The sequence below is a fragment of the Diabrotica undecimpunctata genome, chromosome 8, assembly GCF_040954645.1.
Source record: "Diabrotica undecimpunctata isolate CICGRU chromosome 8, icDiaUnde3, whole genome shotgun sequence".
NCBI classification, from domain to species: Eukaryota; Metazoa; Arthropoda; class Insecta; order Coleoptera; family Chrysomelidae; genus Diabrotica; species Diabrotica undecimpunctata.
The window spans coordinates 89,370,280-89,395,574 of NC_092810.1; the positions used below are offsets into that span (position 1 = coordinate 89,370,280).

A 25,295-nucleotide genomic window follows, 5' to 3' on the forward strand; every position below is an offset into this window, starting at 1 on the left:
AATAATCAGGATTTGACAAAACAAGCTCTAGATGCAAAACTCGATATATACATATAGCCAACTTCGGAGCAAACACCAACATGTCCACGCCAGCCAATAAAAATGGAGTGGGACGTATCATTATCTGGCGTATGCCAGACTATACCATTTTTCAAAGTAAAAACGTTGCACGTCACAATTTATATAAAGTCACGTCCATTATATTTAAAATTTCCAGAACGTCAACCTTAGAGTTCAAATTTTCCTAACACAGCTAATCATACGAACCCCATACGGAGCTGCTGCTCGATCTTTCATAGGCGTCAACATGCTATACTAATCCGAAAAATGTAATCATCATTACATTGGGAATTTTAGAATTATATTGATTAAATAACCAAAAACATTTGTTATTAATAACATAAATTTTATGAAATAACTCTTTATTTCTAATAATTTTAAATTAAATTAAATAGATTTGACAATTGTACGCAGCTGATACGGGAGTACTTCAAATTTTAATGACAGTTCAGCGTGTGGCAAAATTGTATAAAGTGTTGCCGGTTTTTTAGAGTAAGAATTTTGTTTATATTTTGATTTTTTACACAATTTAATCATAATATATTATATATTAATAAATTGTATTTATAAATAGGTACATATTAAATTTAGATTAATAGCTTTAAAAACTAATTACTGTTGTGTATTGTGATTGTGCTATGCCAAACAACTAAATAGTCTGTAGAAAACTGATAAGTTTTCATATAAGATAGATTATTTTGAACAAGAAATAATGGCGGGAAGTTTTTACTATTAATGCTCTAAAAGAGGTAAGTTTAAAATTTAAAATATATAATTTTGTATTGAAATGTTTTCTTATGTATTTTAGTGTGTTAAGAAGTAGTCTTAAAACTAAGTTTATTTACTGTTAATATAACAGTTTGACAAATATTTGACATTTTAAAAATTCCACCTGTTACTAACTATTCTGATGTTTTGGCAACGATGTGGTGTTCTGACGCCGTAAATCTTGAATGACGTGCAATCATTTTTATATGAAAAATCCTATAAACGTATGTTAGTAAATTATTAAATTGTAAATTAAAGTAAATTATTTTACTTGTCGTTTTTAGGAGGGCAATAATTAATCTGTTATGTGGTGTGTGTGTTATCTGTTATGTGGTGTATAATTTATACGCAAAATTTCTCTTCGTGACGGTTTTTGTCCGATTTGTTTGTGTGTTAGTGTGTGTTGTGTGTGTATGTGTGAGATGTGTTGAACCATGAATTTAATATTCGACATCTTAGATGAAATATTCAGGATACAAAACAAGCTCTAGATGCAAAACTCGACATATCCATATTGCCGACTTCGGTACAACACCAACATGTCCACGCCAGCCAGTGGCGCACCCAGAATTTGTCTGAGTGGGGGGTTTTGAAATTTTTTTATGCTACCTCCATTTTGAGTCACTAAAATTTGGGTTTTAGTTTAACTTAAAGTACTAAAGATAGCAGTTCCAAAGATTCAGGTATCTATTATCCTGCCTACCAACTAAAACCACCTTCTCTTACTTGCGCGCAGTTGACTGTCGCACGTACCGTACTCCGAAAGTGGGGTGGCCGCTGTAAGGATGACGATATTTTAGGAACACTCCTTTCTCTTATCTAGATCTTATCTATTGTTCTGAAGCTATTTCTTGTAGCATTTTAAAGTAATTACTATTTTAATGGCAATAAGCCACAATTAAAGGTTAAAATAAGTTTATTGACGTTTGACATTAATCCAACTTATAACTACTATACATTTTGGAGACGGCTATCGTCGTATTCCCGTTCTCCTCCGCCAATCCTCCCGGTCCAAGGCATGCTCCTCCTCCAAACCTCTCGATTCAATCGCTCTTCTAATTCCTTCATTCCATGAGCGTCGAGAGCTACCTCTTTTTCTTCTTCCAGGAGGCTTCCATTTGTGAAGTTTTTGAGGCCAACGTTTGTCAGGCATTCTCAATGTATCCAAACCATTTTGAACCTCTCCTTTTTATTCTGTCAATGACCGTTTCTGTAGCATTCATGTTATTTCTTATAGATTCGTTGGTCTTTCTTTCCTGCCTTGATGCTCTAGGACTTCTTCTTAAATAATCCATTTCAAGTACCAACAATCTTCTCTTCAGGTCTGCATTAATTGTTCATACTTCAGAGTCATAACAAAGAACTAATTCAACCATGGTTTGCCCTATTCTTTTTTTGTTCCTTTTGGAAATGTTTCGATCCCACCATAAGGAGTTCAGACATCCTACAATTTTACGTCCCTGATTAATTCGGCATTTAATTTCGGTTTCTCCCAAGCCGTTCTTAGCAATGAGTGCACCAAATTAAATTTTTCCACTTGTTTGATTTCCACGTCCTCGTCTATCAACCCTTCAAACCTTGCATCTGAATTGATAACTAAATATTCTGTTTTCTTCATGGTAACTTGTAACCCCAATTTTACATATTCTCTGTACCTATATACGCTTTATCATAAATTCTAGATCAGAAGAATCTTGAGCTAGGACGACTTGGTCATCCGCAAAGTTCAGGTAGAACAGTACGTCATTTCCTATGGGGATTCCCATTCCCTGGCATTGGTTTTTCCAATTTTGGAGGGCTGCCTCAATATATAAATTAAACAGTAAGAGTGACATACTGCATTCTTGTTTTAGTCCTTTAGTTACTTTTATTGGCTCTGATAGTCTATTTCCGATTTTTAGGTAAGTATCCCTGTATACTTCTGTGATTATTCCTAAAAGGTATGGACTAATGCCGAGTTGTTGTATAAAGCTTGCCACAATTTAAGTCTTGGAACTGTATCATACGCCTTTTCTAGGTCGATGAAGGCTAGATGTACTTCAGTACCAACCGCTATTCTTTTTTCTATTAATTGTGGGAGTATAAACAAGTTATCAGTGTAAGATCAAAGATCAAAAATTGAAACGTCAATAAACTTATTTTAAGTTCATAAGTACAACGTTCCCTAAGTACATCGTCTTCGAGATTGGCACAAAGGTAACAAAAAAGAATGGCAGAAAGGTACTTGACTTCAACAAAGCAAGATTTGTGGAGTTGATTAGCAATCTACAGGAACAAACTACTGACTTTTCCACCTTCAGGAATTCCATTACTACGGCATACAAATTAAGCAGCAGGAGCAAAACCGCCTCATACACCGTACCCTACTGGTGGAATGACGAAATTCAGTCAAAACGGACAGAATGACTTAGATCCAGGCGAATCGCACAGAGAAACAGGAACCAGCAGACGAAAGAAGAATATAAACGCGCCAAGAGCGAATTAAACAAACTTATAAAGAGGTCAAAGCGCACATGTTGGCAGGACTTGTGCGAGGCGCTGGAAAATGACGTGTGGGGCGAAGCCTATCGAATAGCCACCAAAACGCTGAGGTTCGAGACCCCATACAACCTGTGCGATGATAGAAGAAGAGACATAGCGAACACCCTCTTTCCCAACAAGCCCAGCATTGAACATACGTACAATACACATATCTGTCCGGAGCAGATAAGTAATGCAGAACTCATCAAAGCTGCAGAGTCCATTAAAGTAGGTAAGTCCCCTGGACACGATCGTGGCCCACCAGGGGCGATAAAACTGGTAGTTAAAAAACACAACAAGAAGCTATTAGAGCAATATTGAATCAGCTGCTGGCAAGACAAGAGTTTCCTAACCAGCTCAAGCTCGCGAGACTAACTCTAATACTCAAACCCGGTAAAGACCCGGAAGAAGCCACAGCCTATAGACCGATATGCCTCCTCGACTGCCTGGGAAAACTATATGAGAATATTGTTAAGAAGCGCCTTGAAGAAGAGCTGAGAGAAAATGACATCATCTCAAGCAGACAATACGGGTTCAGGAAAGCAAAATCTGCTATAGATGCGGTCAAGCATATTACAGACACTGTGAAGAACAGCAGAAAAAGATGGGCCGCTCTAGTAATGTTTGATGTAAAGAACGCTTTTAACTCTGCCAACTGGAACCATATTATTACTAAATTAGAAACCGCTGAAGTCTCGGGATATTTGATCAATATTATAAAACTATATTTATGCGAGAGATATGTTTTAGTGGCCAGAAATGTTGAGATGAAACTAACAGCCGGCGTACCGCAAGGTTCCGTGCTAGGCCCAACGTTGTGGAATGTCTTGTACAATGGGGTCTTAAACATCGACTATGGGAGAGACACCATGGCAGTAGCCTATGCAGATTACCTTGCCATATTGGTCACTAACGACAGGCACTGGGACCTTGTGGAAATTGTAAACGAATGCTGCAAGAAAGTGAACAGGTGGATGGAAAATAATGACCTCGAACTCGCAGGCCACAAGACAGAAGTGGTCATCCTTAAAGCTCCAAGGAATGGGCCCGACCTGACCTTCCAAATAGGCAATAGCCAATTAGAGCCGACGAACTGCGCGAGGTATTTAGGCATCGACCTGAACAGAGGCCTTCTTCTTCTTCTTTGTGTGCCGTGCTTGTATTCAAGCGTTGGCTATGGTCATATTGACAAGCTGATGAAATGATTCTCGGTCGGCAGCTAGATGAAACAGTCCCTCGACAGTTCGACCTGTCCATCCTCTGTCGGACAGAGGCCTGAGGTATACGAAACACCTGTTAGGAGTGGTTAAGAAGGCGGATAAACGGACGGCAGCTATCCAAAGAATAATACCCAACATAGGAGGGCCCAGCAGTAACAAGAGAAAATTGTACCTTCAAGTAGTGCAATCGACCCTTCTATATGAAACTCCCGTTTGGATTAACGTACTAAAATAGCAGAAGTACAAAGATATTACAACAAGAGCCCAAAGGAAGCCCTTTTTAAAAGTGGTGAGCGCGTACCGAACCACTTCTACGCTGGCCTTACAGGTAATTGCGGGAACGCTCCCCATCCACCTGCTTGTCAAAGAAAGACAAATGCTGTGTGAAGCCCACGACGGTCACCTACCTCAGGTAAGAAGGACCATACGAGTGAACATGCTTATAGAATGGCAAAGAGAATGGGAGGTACAGACCACGAAGGCTCGTTGGACCAAAACGCTTATCCCCGATGTTGTAGCATGGTACAACTGTAAATTTAAAAGAGTAAATTACTATTTTACTCAGTTCCTGACCGGTCATGGATCTTTCAGATCCTACACATATGGCATCAAAAAAACCAACGATGACATATGCACCTCGTGTGATGAGAGGGACGATGCGGAACATTGCATCTTCCGGTGCAATGTTTTCGCCTACGAACAACAAAGGCTGCAGAATAGATTCGGCGTGATCGCGCCCAACAACATCATGCAGATTGCAATGACCAGCAAAGAGAATTTTTAATATATAATTAACCATATAACAGGTATCATGAAAAGGAAGACTATAATAGAAAGAGCCGAACAAGCTGGGTGAGGGGTCAAATACAAAAATAAATAATAAAAAAAAACATAAACATTCTTTTTTATTTCTTTCTTTTTCTTTTCTGTACAAAAATGTACCAAATGTTACCCTTTACGGTAACCCCCCTTTTTTAAGCTCTCAAGTTTCTCCGCTTGGGAACTAGGTCTCCTTCCTACACGCTTACTGCTTTTAGGTAAGTGCTGTAACTAAAATAAATAGCCCTAAGGGCACCTTTAACCCAGTCTGCGCGTGGTATCCCCATGTTTCGTTCGCTAATGAACTCGTCCAGAGATACCACGGGTCGAAGAGGGGGTGGTTTTAGTTGGTAGGCGACCTGGCAGGGATGTCCGAAGGGGGCCCTCTGTCACATAGTTTGACATCGTGCCGTCGGCGTATGTCTCTGGTCCTTTTTGGTTGAATCCAACAGTACTAGGGACACCTTCCCTAGTCGATTTTACGAATCTTTCCACCTCAGTCAAAAAAAAAAGTATAGGCATTTATCTTGATCTGTCTTTCTGAACCTATGAAGATACGCCCTAAAACAGATAAACTACCCAGTCCCTTAGGCCCGGGATTAGCATCTTGGTCTCAACATCGTAATTGATATTTCCCTTTCTTCTGTTTTTTATAGCTGTTGTCAAATGCTCTCTTCTCTCATGCAGAGGAACACAACCCGTGATAGTCCACAAGGCCGCCGCACATACAGTCCTGTAGGCGCATGCTACTCGCAACAGACTCGTTCTGTCTACTTTTTTCATAAGCCTAATATTAGGTATCTATATCTAAATGAGAAATATTATTAATTATTGTGTATTTATACAATAATTATTGTGTTCTACATATTTAAAGTGGTAATTTAATTATTCAATTAGCGTTTTGGATTTTTTGTATTGTGTGTGAAAGACAAGTTACATTTTCCTACTATTCTTTTTATATTTTTATTAAATTGTAAATTAAAGTAAAGCAAAGGAAAGTAAATAACTCCTCCTCCGGTAAGTGCTGGGTGGATTGAGTAGCTCAGTAAATGCCGGTGCCGGTCCCAAGCCCCTGATAAACGAGGAGGGTTGAGGCGATGGGCTAGCAACTCATCCCTTGTCAAAAGAAATAAATGCTAAAAATACCAAAAGCCTCGGAATACAAAGGATGGATCAAAACAAAGACGACTAATGCAACGGAAAAGGAAAATGATATTGGCTACATGGAATGTACAAGGACTTAGAACCAAACAAGCAGAAGTATTTAAAGAATTAGCGGAAAGAAAAATAGATATGTGTATTCTCACCAAGACCAAGAAAAAGGGAAAAGGAAATGAAGAGATAGGAGAATATACATATCTACAGTGGACTGAGTAAAGATAACAGAGCTAAGAGAGGAGTCTGTATTGCCATTCAAAAAAATCTTAAAAACGATATTAAATCGTGGACCGAAGTAAATGAACAACTGCTAATACTGGAAATGAAAAAGAATGGGCAAAACATCGTAATTATCGGAGTGTATGCCCCAAATGAAGATGCAGATCCAGAAAGTAAAGGCGATTTCTACAACAAGATGAATGAAATACTCTCTGAAGTTAAAGAAAACTGTGAAATCTTTATACTAGGAGATTTAAACGGCAGAATAGGGAGAGAAGAAAATAACAGAGTCGTAGGAAGGTATGGGGAACAAATAACCAATGACAACGGAATGCGTCTTAGAAATTTTTGTGAAACAATGTCTCTCAAAATTATGAATGGCTTTTTTCAACATAGAGACATCCAAAAATTTACATGGATACAACCTAGTAGGAATCTGCGCTCGATAATCGACTATGTAATCCAACGTCAAACTTCCCAGCTGAAAACAACTGACGTAAGGGTATACCGTGGATCAGAATGTGAATCCGACCATCGTTTACTTATGGCCAATGTGATAGTTAACTATCGCAAAAACAATACCACTCAGGTACAGAATATAGAAAAGGGACAAGAAGTAACATCTCCTAAATATAACCTAGAAAGCTTAAAAGAAGATTCAACGAAATTAATTTACAAATTACGACTGGCCACAAAATTACAAAATGTGGATCGAGAAAATGTATCAGCGGAAGAATTATACTAGCATTCATGCATTCATGAGGCTGCAAGTGAAGCTTTGGGGTATAAAGACAAATATGAAACAAAAAATCAAGAATGGTGGTCGCAGAATATGCAAACGTTAGTAAACAAGAAGAAAACTGCTTATCAGAAATGGATGTCAACGAGAAAGGAGGAAGATTACAACATATATAAAAAATTAAACCGAGATGTAAAAAGAGAAGTAGCGAAAAGTAAAAATGACATGTGGAATTGAAGATGTGCAGAGGTGGATAGGTATATGGGTCGAACAAGAGTTGGACAAGCGTGGAAGGTGAGAAAGTCTCTCCGGAGGGAAGGTAAGGAAAAATCTAACTTACAGTTAATAGATCTAAAACAGTGGAAACGCCATTATGAGGTCTTACTGACAGAGGATAGATGTAAATTCCAAGAGATCGAAATGGAAGAAATATCCGAACATACAGAAATAATTGAGATAACAACCGAAGAGTTAAGCGATGCCCTCAAAAGATCGAAAAACGGTAAAGCAGCAGGACCTGGAGACATCCCAATTGAGTTAATTTGATAAAATATGGACCAAAAATATTACATGAAATGTTGGTTCAACTATAAGAAATGCTTAAAAGGACAAAATATTGTTACGATAATTATCATGGCCTGAAATAACTAAATATTATGACTAATTCTGTTTTGTTGTAGAAATTTCGACGAAGGATGTAGATGAATCATCCGATTCAGGTAATGCCTACCTGACACACGATGGGTCCCCCTTTGTTATAAAAACAACGATTCGAACCTTCTGGACACGAGCCGATGTATATACCAGTTTTGAGAGACCATTTCGCCGCTCTGTCTAGTCGAGAGGGCCGTCGACTTTTCGAGTCTAACGGTACTGAGTATATAACAGGACATTTTATTTGGAAGAAGTCAGTTAATATCTGAAGACCCGCGGCCGCTATTTAAATGTCACGCTCGTTTATATAAATTATGTATAGTTCGTTAAATAAATTAATATAAATTATTGTGCTTTTTAATAAATTAAAATAAGAACCTTTGAATAAAGACAACAGTTAAATAAATATCACAACAAATGGTGTCAGAACAGTGGAATACTTAAGATAAATTGCGAAAATAAATTACAAGTGAATATAAAATAACTTGTAAAAATGGCTACGATTTATGAGCTCACAGTTACGGATTTAAGAAGGCATCTTGAAGATAGGGAATTAGCTTCTACCAGGAAAAAGGCTGATTTAGTCCAACGACTAAAGAACGCTTTAAAAGAAGAAGGTTTGGATCCGGAAACTTATATATTTGAAGACAAGCATGTTGCTGTTATCTCGTCGATTGCGAAAGTTTCTGGCGACATCGCATCATTAGAGAACAAAGTTTCTGACGATATTTTGAAAGTTTCTGGTGACATCGCATCATTGGAGAACAAAGTTTCTAACGAGATTTCTTCTCTGGAATGCAAAGTTTCTGCTAACATCTCTTCGGAAATCTCTAAAGTCACTTCTGAGATGTCTGCCCTGGACGATAGAATGTCTTCGTTAAAAAATCAAGTTGCTGCCGATATGTTGGCCTTCGAAGAAAAGATTAAACAGATGGAAAGGAAGATGGAGGAAACAGGGACAGCAGAGAGAGGTAACAATCCGATTACAGTGGAGATAAAAGAAGACGAGACGAAATGTAAGTTGGAAATACGGCCGAAATTTGAAGGAAGTGGAGGTTCTGTCCATGTGAAAGTCCCAACTTATGACGGAAAATCGTCATTGAACAACTACATGAAACAGTTCGAATCAGCTGCAAGATCAAATGGATGGTCTGAAAAAGAAAAGGCTGTAAACCTGACTATCGCTCTTCGAGGAGATGCCTTAGATGTGCTTCAGACCATAGCCGTAGAGGAGACCGATGATTTCGAACAACTGAAGAAGAGGTTAAATATGCGATATGGCCACGAACATTTGGAGCATGTATATCAGTCACAGCTTAAAAATCGTAGACAGAAGAAAGATGAGGCTCTTCAAGAATACGAGGTAGATATTGCCAGATTAGTACGATACGCTTATCCAACAGCTCCCGAAGACATGATGGAAAAATTGGCCGTTCAAACGTTTATTGATGGTCTTCGTGATCATGAAATGCAGAGAACACTGCGATTAGCTCGTCACAAGACGCTGGTTGATGTCTTATCCGCCGCCCTCGAATACGAGTCAGCTATGCAGGCCTCTGGCGGGTACAGTAAAGTTAGGACTGTAAAAGAGGAAGGAGATGAAGATAAACTTGACCAGCTCGTTAATATGATGAAAAGCATGACATATAAGAAAACGAAGACCATCAGATGCTGGAATTGTGGCGAAATAGGACACGTACGAAGCTCCTGTAAACACCCTAGGTACGACGCAAATCAAGAAACTCACCATCAGGAAAACTAGAACGGGTCAGCCTTAGGGGGGCAGGTTCGACCCAGAACTTTTCCAAAGACGCTCTCATACTAATAGCTTCTTTGAAATGTCGTGAAGATAGTGTATATGTAGATGGAGACATAAATGGTAAAAAGCATACGTTGATGGTGGATACCGGAGAGACCAGAACCATTATACGCCCGACAGTTATAAACAGCCGAAAGAAACTGTTACCAACGAGATTGCGACTTCGGACCGCTACAGGTGAAAATGCCAACATTCATGGAGAAATCCAGGTACAATTGGGAATTGGAGCAGAAAAGTTTGTCCATACTGTTATAGTTGCTGACATCGAAGAGGATGTTATATTAGGAATGGACGTAATGAATATGCATGGATTCCAATTGGATTTTAAGAATAAGGTAATCAAAGTTGGCAACGAGGAAGTATTTCTCCATCCACATAATGACAACACTGTGCAAGCAGCCATTAAAGAAGATACAGTCCTGCCTGCGAGAAGCGAAACGATCATAGTAGCGCGGCTATAGGGAATTGTGGACGAAGGGAGACCTGTTATGATGGAGCCTTGGAACAACGACGATGAGGTTGGCCGTGGAATCATAATTGGAAAGGAATTGGTGACTTTGGCTAAGGAAATTCCTGTGAGGCTTATCAATGTCAATGACTACCCAGTGACCATAAAGAAAGAGACAAAAGTAGGAACTTGTGTACCTGTGACATCCATAATCCGTCAGGCGACAACATCTGATAATTCCAACGACAAATTCGACCAAATGGTTGCAGTTGCAGGACAGTTTCTGAATCAGATTAAAAAAAGGAAATTAAGGGAATTTCTTCGGCAGTATCGTGATCTTTTCGTACCGAAAGGAGGAAAGACGGGAAGAACTACCGTTGTTAAGCATAAAATTGATACTGGTAATGCTAAGCCAATTCGTCAAACAGCTCGACGATTACCGCAGGCGAAAAGAGAGGAAGCTGAAACGATTGTTCAGGAAATGAAGAAAGACGGGGTGATAGAACCTTCTACGAGCCCATGGGTCTCTCCGGTGGTCCTGGTTAAGAAGAAAGACGGAACGACGAGGTTCTGTGTGGATTACCGTTTGCTGAACAACGTTACCAAGAAAGATAGTTATCCTCTGCCTCGGATCGATGACACATTGGCTGGAAGTAAACTATTTTCTACTTTGGATTTGAAGTCTGGATACTGGCAGGTAGAAATGGACCCAGTAGATAAAGAAAAGACAGCCTTCACCACAGGATCTGGATTGTGGCAATTCAACGTTATGCCATTTGGACTCTGTAATGCTCCTGCGACATTTGAGAGGCTTATGGAAAATGTGTTGAGAGGGTTATCTTGGAAAACATGCCTGGTGTATTTAGATGACATAATCGTCTTGGGAGAGACATTCGAAGAACATTTGAAGAATTTAGAAAACGTTTTTAATCGACTTAAAGCTGCCCAATTGATGCTAAACCCCAAGAAGTGCCAGCTATTTCAGGGTAAAGTCAATTATCTGGGTCATATAGTCAGTAAAGAAGGAGTGGCCGTGGATAAGGGAAAAATCGATTCCATTAAGGAATGGCCAAAACCAACTGACAAACATCAAGTGAGAAGTTTTCTTGGACTATGTACTTACTACCGGAGGTTTATTAAGAAGTTTGCAGATATCGCTAAGCCATTAACGCGACTTACAGAGGAAGCAAGAGAATACCGCTGGGATACAGACTGCCAAAATGCCTTTGAGACCTTAAAAAAGCATCTAATAACAGCACCAATTTTAGGGTATCCACTGCCAGAAGGAGAGTTCATCTTAGATACGGATGCAAGTAATGTGGGAATTGGAGGAGTGCTGTCTCAGATTCAAGGAGGACAGGAACGAGTCCTCGGATATTTTAGTAAAGTTCTTTCAAAACCTAAGCGGAATTATTGCGTCACGAGAAGAGAACTTCTAGCAGTAGTGAAATCAGTAGAGCACTTCTATCAATACCTTTATGGTAGGAAGTTTCTAATCCGAACCGACCATGCCGCCCTTAAATGGTTGATGCAGTTTAAGAATCCAGAGGGTCAGATAGCCAAGTGGATCGAACGACTCCAAGAATACGATTTTAAGATTGAGCACCGGGCCGGAGTTAGCCACAGAAACGCTGATTCTCTTTCCAGAAGGCCATGCCCAGCAGAGTGTTCCCACTGCAACAAAACGGAATCCAAGGAAGCAGCAGTGCTAAGAACGACGATTGTCAACGACGACTGGACGCCTACTAAGATAAGGGAAGAACAAGAGAGAGATCTAGTTATACAGAAAATCCGAAAATGGAAAGAGGAAAACCGTCGACCACCTTGGCAGGAAATATCAAACCTATGCTCAGTAGTTAAGACGTATTGGGCCCAGTGGGACTCATTTATCATCGAAGATGGCTTGCTCAAACGAGTCCTGGAAAATGATGACGGTTCAGAGAAGAGAAGACAGTTGGTGATCCCAAAGAGCAGAATAGTAGAAGTACTTCGTCAGTTACGAATTCGGGAACGGTTTTATTGGATGAACAGTTCCGACGACGTAAAAGACTGGTGTAAGAAATGTACTATTTGTGCCACGAGTAACGGGCCTTACCGAAAAAGGAAAGCTCCTATGAGACAATATAATGTTGGAAGCCCGTTTGAAAGAATAGCTTTGGATATCGCTGGGCCATTTCCAGAAAGTAAAAATGGAGGCAAGTACATGTTGGTAGTAATGGATTACTTTACTAAGTGGGTCGAGATTTACGCACTTCCAGACCAGAAGGCCGCCACCGTTTGCAGATAAGTTGATCCAAGAATATATCAGCCGATTTGGAGTGCCTTTGGAGATACATAGTGACCAAGGCAGGAACTTCGAAAGCGATCTATTCCAAGGAATATGTGATAGACTAGGCATGAAGAAAACAAGAACTACAGCATATCATCCGCAATCTGATGGTATGGTAGAACGGATGAATAGGACAGTCGGCAAGTATTTGACAAAGATGGTGTTCGATCATCAGCGAGACTGGGACCAATACCTTCCGTTCTTCACAATGGCCTACAGATCTGCTGTTAACGAATCAACAGGCCAGACACCAGCCAGAGTCCTATTCGGACGCGAAATGCGACTACCTTGTGATCTAGAATTTGGGTGTCGACCTGGAGAAGATGTAGCAGGTGAAGATTATGTGATCGAATTACGAAGAAGAATGGACGATGTACATGAGTTGGTCCGTTCCCACCTTCAGATCGCTAGCGACCGAATGAAGAAACGGTACGATACACAAGTCGAAAAGGGTTGCTTTAAGAAGAACGACAAGGTCTGGCTCTATAATCCCAAGAAGCGAAAAGGTTGTTCTCCCAAATTGCAGCAGTTTTGGGAAGGCCCATACCTAATTATGGAGAAAATCAACGATGTCATCTACCGAATAAGCAAGATTCCGAGGGGAAAGCCGATGATAGTACACCATAACCGGCTGGCGTCTTTCGAAGGTGACCACGACGTAGATGAAGAAGTGGAAGTAAACCAAGTCCAAGACGTGTCTGACCTCACGTTTGAGGAATTCATGGGTGCCTATGGAGGTACCGGTAAAGCAAGACATGGTGTTACCACTGAAGAAAAGCAAGATCTACTCGCGCTCCCCGATGACTACTCGCTGGCCCTTACCATCCTGGCCAGTATCAAAGACGCACCAGGGTTGGCATCCGTCTTTCGAAGGAAGTTTGGTCGAGTTGCAGAACTTCAATGCCAAGTGCCAGCTCCCGGTAAAACCTTGAAACTCCAAGATGCATCACGTTGCCTTTTCTACCTGGTAACAAAAGACACTGCCCGTGACCAACCTACCTACCGAGATGTATGGGAAGCCTTACTTCAATTGAGAGAGCACGTACTAGAGCCCGACGTGCAAAAGTTAGCCGTGCCAAAGTTGGAGTGCCGCCAATTAGATTGGAGGGTTATCCGAAATATGGTGGAGGAGATCTTCAAAGACACCGAAGTCCAGGTGTTAGTCTGTTGCAATCCGCATAGTTACTGGTGCGGAGAGAAAACCGTCCCTTGTCATTTTTATACAACTGGAAGTTGTAAAAGAGGGTCCAGTTGCCGATACCAGCATACAGTTCCGGTTCCAGTCCCGACAAGGTTCCAGGAGGAACCATCTTTTAAGAGGGAGGCAATGTTACGATAATTATCATGGCCTGAAATAACTAAATATTATGACTAATTCTGTTTTGTTGTAGAAATTTCGACGAAGGATGTAGATGAATCATCCGATTCAGGTAATGCCTACCTGACACACGATGGGTCCCTCTTTGTTATAAAAACAACGATTCGAACCTTCTGGACACGAGCCGATGTATATACCAGTTTTGAGAGACCATTTCGCCGCTCTGTCTAGTCGAGAGGGCCGTCGACTTTTCGAGTCTAACGGTACTGAGTATATAACAGGACATTTTATTTGGAAGAAGTCAGTTAATATCTGAAGACCCGCGGCCGCGATTTAAATGTCACGCTCGTCTATATAAATTATGTATAGTTCGTTAAATAAATTAATATAAATTATTGTGCTTTTTAATAAATTAAAATAAGAACCTTTGAATAAAGACAACAGTTAAATAAATATCACAACAATATCCTGATGATTGGAATGTTGGATACATCAGCTCAATATTCAAGAAAGAAGATAAACGCAAATGCTCTAATTATAGGGGAATAACTGTTATCAGCTCAGTGGGGAGGTTGTACGGTCGAATAATAAAAGCAAGAATAGAATCAGAATATGAAGACATAGAAGAACAAAATGGATTTCGTGCAGGAATATCGTGCACAGATGGTATATTCGTTCTGCAGCTGGTAATCGAAAAAAGGAAGGCAAGGAATCTATGTACCCACCTATTGTTTGTACATTTAGAGAAGGCATACGATACGGTACCTTTGAAAAACTGTTTTAAACATTGACGAAAGTAGGTCTCAGTAGAGTATGTGGATGCTATCGCAAATATATACAAAAATGCAAGAAGTGTCATTAAAGAAGGAAACTTTATATCTGAATCATTTCCAATAACAAAGGGGCTTAAACAAGGATGTTGTCTATCTCCGCCCTTATTTAAAATATATATTCAATCATCGCTAGAGCAGTGGAGGAAACAAGTATCCGGAATGGGAATAGCCATAGGCGATGGTAAATATCCAACAACTTTATTTTTCGCAGATGATCAGGTAGTCGTAGCGAATGATGAGGAAGACATGGACTACATGTTTAGAAAACTAAAGAAAGAATATGAAAAATGGGGCCTCACTATGAATATGTCAAAGACCGAGTATCTTAAAATAGGAGATGATAAAGAAGATCCAGAGTTAGAATTTAGAAACACAAACACATGTAATGAATATAAATATCTCGGATCTATAATATCTAAAGAAGGCTCTACCAAAAGAGACATTGAAAACATAACGCAGCAGGCAAAAAAAAGCGGTAAACATTCTAAACTCTCTACTATGGTCTAAAGATATTAGACAAGAAACGAAATTGACAATCTATCGAACCTTGGTATATCCTATTATGACTTATGGGGCAGAAGTTTGGTAGATCACGAAAAAAAATAGAAAAAGAATAGAAGTAGTAGAAATGGATTTTCTAAGGAGAGCGTGTGGTGTAAAAAAGATCATATCAGGAATGAAAATATTAGAAGGAAGACAAATACTGTATATTCCAGTGTAGACAGAATTGAAACGAGACAACTAGTGTGGTATGGTCACGTGAAGCGAATGAATGAAGATAGATGGAAAAGAAAGCTTTAAATTACATACCACAACAAAGAAGAAGAACGGGAAGGCCTTCAGTTGCCTGGGAAGAAAATGTACGACACATAATGAGAGATAGAGCCAACAAAGAGGACGAATGGATGGACAGAAAACGATGGCGGTCGAAATGCGAGAAGCGGAAGAGGCTGTAGGAACCTATATATATATATATATATATATATATATATATATATATATATATATATATATATATATATATTTTCTTTTGCATAAAATTGATACTGGTAATGCTAAGCCAATTCGTCAAACAGCTCCACGATTACCACCGGCGAAAAGAGAGGAAGCTGAAACGATTGTTCAGGAAATGAAGAAAGACGGGGTGATAGAACGGTCAAATCCGTGTTTATCGTCCAGCCAATACTAGGTTTGAAGAACGATATATTCACTCTCATAATAAATCTGGACGTTTTTCTGTAAATGTATGGGGTTGGATTAGTATACATGGACCTGGTGTTTGTTGGCGATTAGAGGGAAGATTTACTGCCGACAATTACATTAACGTTTTGGAACACGCAATGCTCCCTTCTATTGAGCAATTGTATCCTAATAATACTTTTATATATCAACAAGATAATTGTTCAGTCCACACTGCCCATGCCTAAGGAATTGGTTTCAAACGCAAAACCTGGAAGTATTGCCATGGCCTGCGCACAGTTCAGATATAAATCCAATTGAAAACATTTGGGGCATAATTGTTAAAAAAATATATAAAAGAAATTTTATGCCACAAAATTCAGATCAATTGTGGGATACAATTTTAGAGTGCTGGGAAGATCTTGATCCAAATATGATATCTAATATAATTCAAAGTATGCCAAATAGACTAAAAAAAGTTATAGAAGCAGACGGTTCTATCACCAAATACTAAATTCTATTTGTAACAGTCATTAAAAGTATTCTTTATATAATTGTTGAATAAATGGTTTCGTCTAATTAATGCTCAACGCCAATGATTTATATTTTTAATAACCTGTGACATTTGATAACCTCCAAAAATCCCAGCCGGTTTTACACAAATAGGATGACGTTAACTTCTCTTTCTAATACTTGTACCCTTTTTTTGAATATAACTGTATATCCTAACTTAACCACTATATTCATAAAATATTGTAGTATTGTAACAAAATTTGTTCCTTGTGAACACATGTTCAAAATCTGATTTAATTTTAAATAAAAGAAGAACACGGTTAACAAGAAAAGTGGAAAAACTTATGTTTGTAAATGTAAATTTAGACGATTCGCGATTTAATAATGTGTAATCTAAATGTAAGTACTATTTTTATTGTTTAATTTATTTAGTTTCTTTCAATATAATAGCCAATATGTTTGTTTGTGTACTCGCTTATTTGAAACTACTGGTACACAATCAACTAGTTACAGTTTACGAAAAACGGTTCCGATAAAAATGTCAACGACCCACCTCTAGTTTCTTAGGATCGGAACTAGAGATATGTAAAATATCTCTGATCGGAACTAGTCGTCTCACTAATGGGCAATGGGCGTCAATAAGAAATATGGAGGGGAGACCAAGGGGAAATATGATTGTTATCTTTGTCTATTCGCTGAAAATATGATTTTATATCTGTGTTAGATATCCTGTTAAATTTTACCATATCGACCATAAACTTTTACCTACACTGTATATATATATATATATATATATACGAATTAAAGTAAATTATTTTACTTGTCGTTTTTAGGAGGGCAATAATTAATCTGTTATGTGGTGTATGATTTATAAGCAAAATTTCTCTTCGTGACGGTTTTTGTCCGATTTGTTTGTGTGTGTGTGTGTGTGTGTGTGTGTGTGTGTGTGTGTGTGTGTGTGTGTGTGTGTGTGTGTGTGTGTGTGTGTGTGTGAGAGATGTGTTGAACCATGAATTTAATATTCGTGTGGCTATTAATTTTTCTGACTTATGTAAATTCTTTTAGAGCTTGTATTATATTAAAATGTATTTTTGAGCAAACTTGGTTTATATTTTCTTGTTCTAAGCTTTTTTTATTATATATTTCTATTCTGATCTTCTAGAGACTTCGTATTATTTATCTATTTGTCATTATGTAGTCTGCCGTTGATTGTTGAGCTTGTGTTGTATTGGAGGCAGAACCACTCATAACGGGAGAAGGCTTATGAAATTTGGGCGTCGCCTGGTACCCATAGTTAAGCTGTCCATAACTTCTAACTTATATAACAAAAGTTTTCGGAAAAATATTGAATGATTTAAAGAGAACGGCAAAAAATATACTCACATAATATTTTGAATATCGCATTCATTAATAATTAATTAACTACAAACACAATTATCAATATTATCAATAAATTAAACTTACAATTTTCAATTCACTTGTCCGATCATGTTCTGGACGGTTTTATTGTCTTCTTTGAGAATTTTTTAAACATTCGGCGTGATACTACAGTAGTGAAAAGACGCAAGGTCGGGCCAAAATATAATTTCATCGTTAGGATAATGTGTGTTCTTTTTTATTTCTTCTTCTTCTTTCTTGTCTTTTTCTTCTTAATTCTCGACTAACGGGTATATTATACGAAATCTACGACCTAATTTCCGAGTCGATTTTCCTAATTGGTCTTTTGTGGCTTCCATCAATATATTTGATTGGATATAACTCAACGTTTTAAACCGTCCAGAATATATTTATATAAATTAGAACCGCGCGTTTTATTGAAACAAGCTACAGTTGGTATCACGGTGTGAAGTAATTGAAGTAATTTAAAAATAAATTCAACAGTGATTTTTGAACTTTTGAAAAGTATTGTTCATCGGGAACATCCGCTTAGTTCGGTAGTGATCTTTGTAAGAAAGAACATTTAAGAAAAAAGTACGTGTGTGCCTGACCAAAGATGCGGTTTGCAGAACTTTCAGTAAATACTTACGTGAACAACTAGAAGAAAGGGAGGAAGACTGCAGCGGGTCCAAGAAAATCCTTCAAAAACGACTGATGGATGTTCTCAACAAAAATGGAGATGACCCAGATACATTCCATTTTCAATCAGCAGAAGAAGCAGTTTTAACGAAGATCGAAGAAACTTCTAGAAAAAGTGATGATAAATTAGAGAGCGTTTCCAAAAGATTTGATGATATGTCTCAAATTATTAAAGAAGCAGCTAGACAAAACGACGAGAAATTCGAAAATGGTTTTAGAAGATTCGACGACGTATGTACTCAGAACAATGAAAAATTTGAAGTATCTAGAACATTCGATAAGATACAGAAAAATGTAAACGACAATATAAAAGACGTAGAAGAGAAGATTAAACAATTAGAGACCATGATAACCAATACAAAAGTGCTACCACCAGTTAATGCAGTAGTTTTAGATCCTGTAGTGAAAGAAAAATCACGTATAGACGAAACGACACATCATATGAGATTCAAATTGCCACCATTTGATGGAAAGTCTTCTTGGTCCCATATACCTTAGACAAGTTGAAGCTATTGCGACAGCCAATCATTGGACAGAACAAGAAAAGGCTATTTCCTTGACTGCTGCTTTACGAGGTGATGCTGCGGATATCCTAAGATCGATTCCCAAGGGCCAAGAAAAATGTTACCAGACCTGGTTCACTCGACTAGACAAACGTTACGGAGATATCCATCTACAACAAGTCTACTAAGCACACCTGAGAAGTAGTATTCAACGAGCAAGTAAAAATTTGCAAGAGTTTGAAGCAGATGTTGCTCGTATAGTGCGGTTAGGTTATCCGGAAGCACCAGACAACTTTTTTGAAGAAATTGTTGTAGATACCTTCGTCAGTGAGTAAAAAGACTATGAATTACAGAAAGCTTTACTACTAGCAAGGCCGAAAGTTCTAGATGAAGCGCTTGCTATTGCCTTGGAACATGAAACAGCTAGTCAAACTTCACGGAGTCATCGAGTAAGAACCATTGAAGAAGGCGACGAACCAAACGATGAACGTCTGGAAGAAATGGTACGAAAAGTAGTTCGTAACACGATGCCGAAGAGACGCGAACCCAGATGTTGGAATTGTGGTGACATAGATCACATTCGCCGTAATTGCAAGAAAATGATACAACAGTCGGAAAACTAGAACGGGTCGGCACCAAGGGACAACTGCCGACCTCGAGAAACACAGCCCTCATAGTAACTATTAACATTACGTCCACCGGTTAAATTCATAGCTTGTACATCGAGGGTCGTATCAATAATAAATGTAGATCGTTTTTGGTAGATACAGGTACAACAAGAACTATTGTACGTCCAGAAGTAGTACGAGGCCATCTTAAATTATCGCCTGCAATAGTAAGGCTTAGAACAGCAACTGGTGAACTAATTAATACATATGGCGAGGCTAATATGTCAGTATCCATTCGCCAGACTACAGTGAAACACAGAGTATTAATTGCAGAGATCTCAGAAGAGTTCATTGGGGATGGATTTACTAAGAAAAGTTGGAGCTGTATTGAATATCAAAAATGGAGTTCTCGAGATCAGTGGCGAAGAGTTGCCGTTTCATGAAGACAAAGATGTTATCAGCTTACTAACTACTTGTGACCTAACAATACCCGGTAATAGTGAGAAAATTCTGATACCCAGACCAGATGGTTACTGCCGAGAGGGAAGTTAAAGGATGGTCGAAGATGATGAAGAGATGTCGTTCCTGTAAGAGGTATGAATTTAAAAGGAACTGCTATTAAGTTAAGTAAAAGAACTTTGATCGGACAGTGTGTTCCCGTGGCTTCGATTTGTTCTATGAATACTAATGAGAAATCATCAAAATCTAAGTATCCACAGGAGCTTATTGAGATGGTGATTAAAACGTGCCAAGATCTTGATAATGAAGGAACTAAAAAAGTGAAATCTATGCTGATAGAATTTCAAGATGTTTTTGCCATTTATAAGAAGGATAAGGGCAAAACAAGCATAGTAAAGCATAAAATTAATACCAGAGACGCTCAGCCAATCAGACAACAACCTAGATGACTTCCATTTGCGAAAATAGAGTAAGCCGAAGATATGAACAAACAAGGGGTAATTGAACCATCAAACAGTTCATGGACATCACCCGTAGTTCTGGTCAAGAAGAAAGATGGTTTAGCTTATTTTTGTATTGACTACCGCCTGCTCAATGCGGTAACTAAGAAAGATAGTTATCCTTTGCCCAGAATAGACGATACATTGGATACTCTCTCTGGTTCTTGTTGATTCTCCACACTAGATCTAAAAAGTGAAAACACGGCATCCTCGATAGGATCAGGGCTTTGGCAGTGCACGGTTATGCCCTTTGGTTTATGTAATGTATCTGCCACATTTGAAAGATTAATGGAGGCAGTTTTAAGAAGTGTAACATGGAAAACATGTTTATTTGGATAATGTAATTGTGGTAGGAAGATCCTTTGATGAACATGCCAACAATCTGACAGAAGTCTGTCAATGATTGCGAGCAGCGAATTTGAAGTTAAGTCCGAAGAAATGTCACATGTTTCGACGAGAAACCGTTACCAGGAAAGAATTGCTAGGCGTAGTGAAGGCTTGCCAGCATTTCCATAAATACTTGTATGGCAGAAATTTTCTTCTTGGTACGAATCACGCCGCTCTAAAATGGCTCCTACAATTTCGTAATCCAGAGGACCAGATGGCAAGATGGTTAGAACGATTACAAGAATATGATTACAAGATCGAACACAGGGCTGGAAGAGTTCACTTAAATGCTGATGCTCTTTCGAGAAGGCCGTGCAGTGCAAATTGTAATCACTGCCTTAAATTAGTAGAACGACTTTGCCCCGTGAGACGAACCACCGTCATTAATGATCAATGGCAGCCTCAACAGCTAAAAAACGCCCAAGCAAATGATCCATGTATAAAAAGACTACTTGGCAAGACATTAGTGCATGTAGTCCAGAAGTCAAGTCTTACTGGAGTCAATGGAATTGCCTACTGCTAAAAGATGATCTTCTGTATAGAACCTTTGAGAACCATGATGGTACAGAATCTAAGCTTCAGTTGATTGTACCTAAAAGTCAAGTGTCAGAAGTGCGTCATTTGCATGACGGTGCATCAGGTGGACACTTTGGTATTACGAAGACTCTACTAAAGGTTCGAGAGCGGTTCTATTGAGTGAACTGTAAATATGATGTACGAAGATAATGCCGGAAATGTGAACTGTGTGCAACCAGTAATGGTCCAGTTGGAAAAAAGAGGGCACCCATGAAACAGTACAATGTTGTTAGTCCTATGGAAAGAGTAGCAATCGACATCGCAGGTCCACTTCCAGAGACGAATGATAGAAATAAATATATCCTGGTAGCCATGGATTATTTTACGAAGTCAACCCTTTTCCAAAACGTTTGTAAATTGATTGGTGTCAATAAGACCAGAACGACACCCCGCATCCTCAATCAGATGGAATGGTCGAGAGGATGAACCGAACAATGGGTAAACACTTATCCAAAGTTGTATCAGAAATCAAAATATCAAAATATCAAAGAGATTGAGACAAGCACATTCATTTACTCCTAATGGCCTACCGCTCGGCCGTGAATGAAACTACAGGCCAGACTCCAACCTGCCTGATGTTAGGTCGTGAGCGAAGAATATGTCGACCGCCTGAAGTAAAGAATGAACAACATTCATGAACTTGCCCGACAACACATCCAGTTAGCCAGTGACATAATGAAAGATCAATATGATTCTCGATGCAAGAATGAAAGCTTTTCAGTAGGTGATCTTGTTTGGCTTTATAATCCACAACGTCGTCGAGGCTTGTCTCCTAAACTGTAAAGACAATGGGAAGGTCCGTATGAAATTAAAAAGAGAATAAATGATGTAATATCCCGAATTAAGAAGTTGCCGAAAGGTAAACCAAAAGAATTTGTCAAATTACGCAGAGAGAAAGAGTGCTAGATTCGGCGTGACCACATAAGTTCAGCAGGATCTTCGTCTCTCTAGCCCACTGTGCTATCTAAGATCTTGAGATGACTAAAGGAATCTCATCCGTATTTTATAAGAAGTTCGGTCGTTTGGACGAGTTAAAAAATCAGCAGCCTAAAGTTGGAAGAGTACTGAGAGTAGAAGATGGTCCTCGATCTTTGCTGTATATGGTGACCAGGAAGTCGTATAAAGACAGGGCAAGCTACGATGATATATGGCGAGGTCTAACTAATTTAAAGAAAATCGTGTGCATTTATGACATCAAGAATTTGGCCTTGCCCAAGATAGGCCATGCACTAGAAAATCTGGATTGGAAGATTGTCTGAAACATGCTTGAAGTGATCTTCCGAGAAACCGGCATACGAATTACTGTGTGTTGCGTTAATCCGAAGAGATCGTGTCCTTCAAAGACATTAGACTGTTATTTCTTTATGAGGGGTTCATGCAGAGCTGGAGAGTCCTGTCGATTCCGCCATCCTGGGCCTACATATAGAGTTGCTGATCAGGATGCTCAGATCTAAGAGGGGAGCAGTGTACCGAACGTGCTTATTTAGACCTAGCACATATAACGTTTGCATCTCGAAACGACGATGATCTGTGTTCGGAACCTTTCGGATGTATCGACCGGGATGCAGATCGACGCGCTGATACAGGCAAATAGAGGAATATTCCAGAATGTTCTAGTACATAATAACTTGTATATATAAGTAGTGATGATATTAGCTAAAGTTAGTGGACAAGATATTATCGTGCTGTAAACTTATATTTTTTTAATATTTGGAAAATATGATAATATGACATATTGAAGTTCGACAATCATCAAAAATTTCTTTCCATTGGCGACTATATGCGAAGTTATTTAGGACTAATTTATTATCAGAATGAACGTTTTCCGAAAACTTTTGTTACATACGTTACATAATTACATAATTAGCAACCGCAACCGAGCATGAAGAGCTCCTACACGACAAGAAAGTCTTGAACCATGTGTTGATAATATCTATCTGTTTTTGTTGACAAAAGTCGATTAGGCGATTGCCTCTCTTATTTCTGGTTCCCAGTCCAAAAGGTCCTACACACTCATAAGCTGCAAATTCTGCCACTTTGGCATTAAAATCTACAAGCAGTATTGATGCATCATGTTTTTTAGTTGATTTCAATACCACTTACAAATTTTCTCTTTATCCGCAGTTGGTGCATAGATCTGTATGAAGTTTACGTTACCAATATAGGGTCTCATTTGTAACATGATAATTATGTTAGACTAATAGACTACGTTTGTCACGCAACTTTTGAATTTGCTAAAATAAAAGGCAGATATCGAGCACAGTTCTTTTATCTTGCTAAGTACTTTTTCTCTCAAAGCATCTTCAGGGACATTTCGTCAAAATTTGGCTATCCCGCACATCATTGAATGTCATAAACATTTAAATACATCTACACAACACTAGAAAGGACAGTTTAAAAAATTCTTTGGATGCCACATTATGGGCAATGGCAGTAGACAGAATCATTTTAAGTTGCTGTTGACAATTATGGCAACTCCACATCTATGGTGTGGATCGTTATCAGTTCTTGAGTAATATATACTACATTTGTTAATAGAACACATTATGTGTTTTTCTTGTCTAATTCATACTTCTTTATTTAAGGTCTGAGGGCCATTTTTACTGTTTTTTAGCCATAATAATTATTACTAGGTATAAACTAATGAGGTGGTTTCGTCTTGCCTTCCTCATCGCAATAACACAACCATTCAGTCAAGCTTGCAGTAGCCGAGGTTCAAGCTAATTCAGGATAATTTTCACGGCGCTTTGAGCTGGTACTGGTGATCGCTGCTACCATTCACTAGGAAGGGATAGGAAATAGGTAACTAGATCTTGGAAGGATAAAGGGATAGGACATTGTTTCTATCAGCAAAGAATTTAGAGCATAGCATGGCTAGTGTGAGCAGAGTCACTTCCCTGAAGTAGACCCATTCTCTACCGGGATCGTAGAAAACTGTCTATCCTCTACCCAAACTTCTGAACTAGATTATGAATTAAAAACTCCGGCATACAGACGATCCGTCTCTAAATACTATGGATGCTAAGAGAGTTATACTTCGAGGTGCTATTAAACAAACAGCTGTAAATCGAAGCTTTCAAGTTCTGTCTGAACAGCATTTGTATTTTCGTACAAAAGCAAAAGTTCTTTCACAGGTTCTGAGAAGGATGCAGCAGTGGCTCGGTTAACATACAGACTAGATCATCTATATATTTTAGCATTTGCTAGTATATAATTCTGATGAAAACAATTTCAAAAAAAGTAGTTTTGAGAACATTTTAAAAGTAGAGAGGGAGCTTTATTTTAAAGTTACTCCGCAGACACAGTCTACCGAATAATTCGGATGGTTATGTAGTCTCGTTTTCGTTTCGAAATTCTTCACAAACCATAAGTGGGATGTTTTCTGGTGATGAGAAACTGTTATAAGCATTTTAGAAAAGATTGAATGCCTTGCCAGAGGTAATACCGAGGACCAGTGTTTTGCTTCAGGAGCAAATATATTTAGGAATACAGCGTTTACATGATATCACAATAATTCAACACAATTTTGTTCCTAGTCTGATGAAAGGTGAAAATTAAAGGCCTACTTTTTACCGTATAACTAAGGGTAT

General features: G+C 38.7%; 1 protein-coding gene across 1 annotated transcript in view; it reads right to left on the reverse strand.

Annotated features, from left to right (window-relative positions):
• The window catches only part of LOC140447750 (endoplasmic reticulum transmembrane helix translocase), a 153,530-nt gene that overhangs the window by 46,613 nt on the left and 81,622 nt on the right, over window positions 1-25,295 (reverse strand). The gene's annotated exons all lie outside the window — the stretch shown is intronic.